At 31.9% G+C, this 8,320-nt stretch overlaps 1 long non-coding RNA gene across 1 annotated transcript; it reads left to right on the top strand.

The window, feature by feature from the left end:
- The first annotated feature begins 201 nt into the window (after positions 1 to 201).
- On the top strand, positions 202 to 7,970 carry LOC141483115 (uncharacterized). The gene is made up of 2 exons (XR_012465918.1): positions 202 to 7,696; positions 7,866 to 7,970. It is a non-coding gene; the product is annotated as an uncharacterized lncRNA (long non-coding RNA).
- The last annotated feature ends 350 nt before the right edge of the window (positions 7,971 to 8,320 follow it).

The raw sequence follows: 8,320 nt of genomic DNA, 5'->3' as shown, positions 1-8,320 counted from the left end.
AAAAAAAATTGTTACCAAGAATTAATTTAGTTATAGATTGCAGTAAATTAGGCAAAATTAGGCAATTATGAGCCTCCACAATTTACCATAGTATATAGAGTGAATATATATATATATATATATATATATATATATATATATATATATATATATATATATATATATATATATACAAATACATGTAAAAACCATATGAACCCCTCGAATATAAAACAAAACAAGAAACCCGAAGAAACAAAATTATTCGTAACACAAATCCCTCCTATAATAAATATCGGCTCAAAACATATCAACTTGTATTGCCTGTTAAAGTAGGCTTCAACCTTATACTTGAAATTCTATCTTGACCAAAATAAAAAAAACTTTTTCTAGGCTTGCCTGGCCGCCGTACTAATATTGACTTTCTATCAATTATTTATTAATGAGATTTTTACTCTAAAACAAAAAGGAAGTGGTATAATTTCCTTGTCTTTCTTTTCAACGTCAATGCCTCAAAATAACCACTAACACCAAAAATAAAATTCAAAATGACTACCTCTCTCAATAAGACAACATGGGTGCTAGTACAATTTAAAATTGACTCACGATACTTCGTTTATCCTGGTGCATTCGATTACCCTAGCTGCGCCCGTGATATGTCCGTCCTGTCTAGTCCTGATTCTGTAATTCTGGCTAATGCCACAAACAAAACACCAAGTTTTATTTACCTAACCGGCCTAACGCCACTATACCGCAAGATTCACTCCGTCGCCCCCAGTTTATCTAGAAATCACTATTTCTAACTATTTCTTTTATTTATTCCCGTTTTTTTTTCGGAGCGTGTACCACTAACTACCGGTTATTCCGCTTACCCCCGTATTCCCCTGACTACAATTAATCGCCCGGAGTCTCGCTAAGAACTCTTTATCTCCTGGGGTTTTCCGATGCACGTCCCGCTAGCTACTCTCCTATTTAGGCTACCTCCCTCAACCTCGAAGGCTGAGGGATAAGACCCCCGATCTCGTCTCGACGAGATCCAGTGACCGACTTTTCTCTGTCTCCAGAAACTCCCGTACCCCCAGTACCGTCTTTAACAAAAATAAGTTCTCCCTCTTAACTTCCCGTGATTGGTCATTCCCTACGGTCTTGCTAGATCATTTCCCATTACCCTTCCCATTTAAAACTTGTATTATTTTTCATCTAACGTTATTGGTCACCCTCTATTTTTGATAAGCTGTGGTTCTGCCTATTTAGTTATGGCGGCTCTTTTCCGAGTCAACAAAATTAACTGCAAAACCTTAGGTCGGCGGTTTCTCAACCGTTCCTAAGAAACGTGATTATGGGACATGTAATGTATACGGTTATTTGGGTTACTCTAACTTACATGGCGGCGGCAAAACCGACAAAGTCTTACAATCATATATTATATTCCTCCAGACGCTGAGTCATCATGAGAGCATTTTCTGCCACTGGGTTCCATGTGACCGATAAAATGTAATCGCGAAAATGCTTGTATAAATATTGAACTGACCCTGCAGAGTGATGCTGTTCAAAAATGAATTCTTATTTTCAAGGAATTAAATTAACCTTTTCCGTTTCCCTTATAATGGCAATTATTACAAGGTAATTCGACCTTTCAGAAGTATTGAGGTGTGTCCAATATACACTTTATCACAATATTATAATATTATAATTTTGATCAGTATTAACAGGTGTTTTTAGTTTTGAAGAGAATTGATTTGTTGTTTTAACATTCTTATGAGCAATTCTGAGATTTGTTTTCTTCAGAACATTAATCAATTCTGAAGTTAAATATTTTACGTATGGAAGGCTACGGAATTTTTTGTTTGGATCTTGGTTTTCAAGGTTTGTATTTGAGGTTGTCTGAATTGAATTTGTTTTAGTACTAAAAAGTAAAGTGTTTACAAGTTTTTCTGGATATGAGTTTTCAATAAGAATTATTTTTGAAGTATTAAGACAATCATCTTTAAATATGGAATTTGTGGTATAAATAACTCTTTTTTTCATGTTATTAATCATGTTCGATTTCATTTTAGTTGGATGATAAGAATGATAATTGATGAATCTATTACTAGAAATAGATTTCCTGTACCACTTGCTTATTATAACATTTTCTCTTGTTCTTATGTCCAAAAATGGAACACTTCTATCAATCTCTTTTTCTACAGTAAATTGAATATTAGCATTGTAATTATTAAAAATTGTTAAGGTCTCCTCTATACAATTTTTTGGAACAGAAAGAATAAGATCATCAACACATCTTTTTATAAAAGGTATATCAAAATTTAATTTAAGAATTGTTTCTCTCAATAATTCGTCAAATACATAACTGGACAAAATTGAAGAGATACTAAATCCCATCGGTGTGCTAAAAATTTGTTTATAATATTTTCCTTCAAAATTGTAATATGTAGAATCGAAAATGAAATAAAAATCTCCATAAAAATATTAATATCAAGAATACAATTAGTTGGGATATTTTTCCAACCTACCTTACAGCAACTTGTAGTCTATAGTGATCACGGCGAATCTTTGCTGCATGTCCCATAAAATTAGCAAGATCTCCAACTTCCACATCATCTATACCTAGCAACGCAGATTGTGTTGCCAAATGCTTACGTAGTTGAGTTCCTCGCAATTAAGTAGGATTGGAAACTTTACATTTTTCAGAATAAGCTCGCATTATCTTGCAGGCATTCAAGTGAGAATTTCCAATATTTCCAGTAATCCCAAAAACATGGATTAGTATCTGGCACGTTAACTTCCGTTCTGTACCTTAGTATTAACACATATCGTTTGAGAGCAATGCTGTGACTCTCCTCGTGCTCTTTTTCCACGTCTCACAAATGTTGAATATTCCTTGGGATCCTGGTTTAATTTCTTAACAGTGAAATTAAGTAACTCCAAGTCCTTTTCAGTGTTGAAGGTCTGATATGCTTCAAAATCATCAATAAGAATTCTTTCGACCTCTCCTGCTCTTCTTGTTTTGAAAATTTGAACTAAAATCAGTGTTGAAGCTGCTAAGTTTTTCCAATTACATAACAAAAATTACACTTGCAATTTTGAAAAACTTTCTTTCATCAAATCATCAGCATATCTGAATAATTATTTCCTCTGTAGAAGGTAATTCCAGAACTTTTTCATTTTTGATGAAGTTGAGAGTCTCAACTTCATCAAAAAAAAAACATACTTTAAAATATTGAAGGTACCGATTCACAAGGTACATCAATAAAAAAAAGCTAAAGTCATAAACTTGCATTCATAAAATTGGTGAATGTCGTTTTATTTAAAGAATTTAAACTAATTTAAAGTAAGTCCGTAGTAGTAGGTACCTAATGAAAATAAAAATGAAATGACACAGCGACCAGAATTTTGTTATACTGGTGGGTACCTACTAAGTTTGTTTATTAACAAAATCAGTTTGAGACTATAAGAATTAAGAATATTCATATTTTTTCGTTTTCATATCTTTTCGTTCAATTGAAGCAAAAACATAACCTCTAAAACTTACGTACCTGCCTTTTTCCTTCACCACCTCAAGAAATTTTAACCTGACACAACAAACATACCGCGTACTTGTTATCGTCACTGTTTAAATCAAAATATTGCCATATTGGCGATCGTGTTTTTGATGATGACATTTCTTGTTAATCTATCAGAATTCAAACATAAAATCACGACAAGTGATAAACAATGAAATAAACAACAAAAGAACTGAGAAACAAACACAAATTGACACGCGCGATAACACTCAAACACCCACGAGTCGACCCGAATGCGCGGGAATATTTCCGATCTTGTTCACCGCGCCTATATTCAAATCAAACCGATCGCTTCAACGCAATAAAGGGCCGAATATCCAGCAGCCGGATATCCGGCGCTCCGGCCTAGTAGCTTGCCGAATATCCGGTATCCGTCCAAACTACTATCCGTTTCATCTCTAGTTGAGACTCTATAACTCTTCTATTCACAAAAATGGAAAGTTCTTCCTCCAATACTTTCAAAAAGTATTCCACATATTGCTTTTTCATGCAATGTTTGTTTTCGAGGAAAATTGTAATAAGGAGTTCACCACATTTTTTCAAGATGGTGCCAAATCAACTACTGCTGCAGGTGAGTCATACCTCATGGTATCATTGTCCAAAGAAGCTACATTGTGTATAGCTTGTATTCTAGTATCAAGATTTTTTTGGATCTAATACAGAGGAGAAATTGTCTTTAGTTTCATCTAATTTTTTGATGGCTAATAGAAATCTTCCAACGAGGCGCAATAGAGCGCGAATCATTTTATAGAAGTGTTCCAATCTGTATTTGCAACACAACGAGTTACCGAAAGCAATTACCAATTCATCATAAATGATAATATTTGTTACATCATCTTCTCGCATGACTGGAAATATGTGATTCCTCAGTATAGAAGAAGCAGCTTTATGAAATTGTTTTGTTCCTTTTTTCATGGGAGGGAATACACTTAGCAGATGATTGTTTGACATACTTTGTTCTTCTTGAAACAATAAGGTGTCCAGTGTTAAAATTTGTGTCTGTATTAAATTCAAAGTATGCTTGTTTTCTTGAATCATCTAAATTTATTTACGTCCTTCCGAACCTGAAAAATGGAAACTTTTTGAATACCACTAAATCAGAAGTACGAAATATGAAGCTGCTGGAAATTTGAATTTCAGAAAAACTAAAAAGATTGTTGGTATTTAAGTAAAATATATATTATAATACACATTTCTTACCCAATTTTTTGCAATCTTGAGTCAATTCTCTATTCAAATTGTAAAAATATAGCAAGTTTGTTTATCAAAAGCGTTTTTGATTGAAAAATCCCGTTACTCCCTCAGTTCCATATACCACCTTCAGTCCTCAACAGAACCCAGAAAAACTCATATATTGAAGTTTGTTATGAAATATTCATAAGGTTTTTGGAATTGAATGAATATTTCAAAATATTGGGCAGGAAATAAGTATTATAATATATATTTTATTGAAATGGCAACCATCTTTTTAATTAATTCACCTTTTGGTAAACTTTCGCACTTTTTCCTCTTGTTTGTGTTATTTTCAGAAATTGGAGAATATGAGACTTATTTCTCATGTAGAATGTAATTTGAAAGAATTTGTTTCTAGAATTATTGTGAAAGTGATTTGTTTGGACTCTACAACTATTATTATTTTGTATAATTATTGTGTCCCCAATTGACTGCATTGTTTGATTAGTAGATATGTTACCAGAAAAATTTAGAATATTAGCAATGAAAGTGGTATTATATATGCGTCTAGGTTAGGTTAGGTTAGGTTAGGTTAGGTTTAATGAAATATTGATTTTCAAACTGAGGTGGAAATGGTTGTATATGGTACCGCCAGTAGTAGTAGGAATAATAATTGAAAAAGAAGTTAAATTGGATATTGTCCAAGGACTCTTCTCCATTCACCTGCGTTAAAACTCTTACCTTGCTCGTTAACCATAAGTATGTTCTGATAATGAATCAATTGATAAAGAACTATCCTAATCACTAGTTTCCTTCGGAACAAAGTTTGGGTCTTCCTATATTTGAAGGGCCATATGACATTGTAAGTGAAAATAATATGAATAGTTATAAATTGAAGTATTTAAATGATGAAAGAATCGGAGGAATTTGTAACATTAATGATATTCATTTACATAAGCAAACATAAAAAATATATCATAATTGGAAATATGAGATATATTTTTCTTTATATCAAAAAAATATATCTAATACTTGAGGTATTTGTTATAAAAATACTCAAAAACAACAATGTGTAGAGATATTCACAACATCACAGAAAAATTCGGATACAGAAGTACAGCGAGGTCACCCTGTACATGTATTGAAATTCACAGATTTGACAGGAAACAAATACGAAAGAGTGGAAAATTCAAATTTCAAGATTTGTGTACCAAATTTCGTAAGTTTTCAAAAAACAGACAACCGATATAGGTCATAAATAAATGTCAGATGAAAGCAAAATGATATCTGTTATGTAAAATTGGAAAAGACATAATAAACTTGTTAATATTCAGAAATGATGAAAATTCAAATATTATTGTTGTAAACCGTTTTCTTAGATACGGACATCAAGTGATGCTTTTGAAGAATATTTAGACATAGACATAATAAGAATAACAAAAATAATAATAATAACTAGAACTTCATTTACTCAACCTGCATCACCATATTTACATTTTATAATTATACCGGGTGTCCCACATTTTATGTGACAGGCAATATCTAATTTGAAGGAGATACACAAAAATGTTTCATACAAAAGTTTTAGGAGTTCATGAGAGCTATATTTTGATATAATTTTTAAATATATAGGGTGTTTGGTGTAGGTGCTACAGACCAAAATTCCATTTTCTAAAATAGAACGCCCTGTATATCATTACATATTCAGATGATACGTTAAATTCTGATATCATTTCATGTTTGGTTTTTGAAATTCGGTTACGGCGTTGTTGAGTTATTGCTTAAAATGTAAAGTCTTGGGAACGACTATTTTTTTTAAAAATATCTCATACAATTATTCTCTCTGCATCAGATCACATGAAAATTAGTCAAAATTTTGGGTGTTCGAAGTAATGGTTTCAATTTTGAGTTGTGGAATTCAGTCAGGAATCATTTTGAATATGAAACAATTGGGAAATTGAAAGAGGTGTATTCGAAAACAAATCTTTAATTAATAACAATGTAAATAATATAACTTGATAAATCATTTCATAAGAATGGTAGGTACCTAGAAATAAGTCATAAAAATTGTTCAAAGTGATGCCCTTTAGATATTATACAGGCTTCGAAACGTCGAATCACTTCTCTCGTACAAGTCGCTCTTATAATATCAGGCGTAATATCGCTGCACGCTAGTCGAATTTTCATTTTCAGATAATAATAATAATAATAGACACTTTATTCACAGTAAAAAAAAACAATATATGAATATATATGAACAATACAATTGCATGGAGTGAACAAGTGATTAAGGATAAGTACAAAGTACTTGTTTCCTTGAAATTAACAGATAAATAGACAAATAAAAAAGGAAAAATATATGTATAAAAATTATCAAATGGTAAAATTTTAAAAATATACAACTCTAAAACTAATATATATAGTCAGCTCAAATTCTATAAAGAATACAATTCAAATAATACAAAAAAGTTAAATGACATACATTGGTTGTATTCCACTAGGGTTCAAATAGTTGGGAGATCATATTCCTTTCATTTTCATTGATATATTTCTTTAACTTTTTCTTGAAGTTTTGTTTACTTTTACATTTTTTATATCTCCTGGTAGGGTATTATAAATTTTTATTGAAACATAAGAGTATGCTCTTTGAGTTTTTGATTTTGTAGCATGCGGTAGGATGTGTTTGTTACGGTTTCGAGTATTGTATTCATGGTTAGGAATATCAGCTTTATGTTTTTGAAAGTGGTATTTCATATTCACACAAAGGTAAAATAATTGCCTGATATCCATGATTTTTATTTCTTTGTAGAGGCTATCAGAGTTGTATCTAGATCTTTTCTGTAGCATTAATTTCAAGAACCGTCTCTGTGTCACTTCTAGTCGATTGAGATGAGTTTTAAGCGCACCACCCCAGGCTTCAATACCATATCGGATATGACTTTCTACGAGAGAGGAGTATATTACTTTCATTTCTTCTATGGGTAAGTAAGTGTTCAGATATTTGAATTTATATAAAATGGTTTGGAGTTTTTTGGTCACGTATTTTATATGATAATCCCATTTAAGATGTGTGTCCAGATATATTCCTAAATATTTTGTCTCAGTTGTAGCATTCAGTTTTAACATTTTTCCATCTATATTTATTTCTAGGTGGCGAAAAGGAGGGATGCCAGATTTGTTGCAACTGAAAGGAAGAACGTGGGTTTTTTCGAAGTTGACTGTCAATAGTTTGTTATCGAACCATTCTTTAATAAATTTGAAATCTATTTCTGTAGTATTTTTTAGTTCCTGCCATGATGGAGCTTGATAAAAGATAACGGTGTCATCAGCATATCCTACGATATCACCTTTACTAGCAACTGAGAACAATTCATTCACATATAGGTTGAATAACAATGGACCCAGGACTGTGCCTTGCGGTAATACCGCAAGGCACAGTCCTGGGTCCATTGTCCATTTCAATAGGGTATTCGTTAACCATGGTGCAAATTTTGTGTTCTTCCTAGTACATTTTTTAATATCAGTACATTTTTTAATAGCGTTTGTTAAAACATCAATAAATTTTTTCATTGCAGTGTTTGGATTTTCTGTTGAGTACACTGACT

This window comes from Leptinotarsa decemlineata, unplaced genomic scaffold (genome assembly GCF_025532065.1).
Source record: "Leptinotarsa decemlineata unplaced genomic scaffold, Ldec_3_MD MMD2_P_RNA_scaffold_14, whole genome shotgun sequence".
Taxonomy (NCBI): domain Eukaryota; kingdom Metazoa; phylum Arthropoda; class Insecta; order Coleoptera; family Chrysomelidae; genus Leptinotarsa; species Leptinotarsa decemlineata.
The sequence above is the reverse complement of the archived record's forward strand: the minus strand, read 5'-3'. Positions and strand labels throughout refer to the sequence as shown.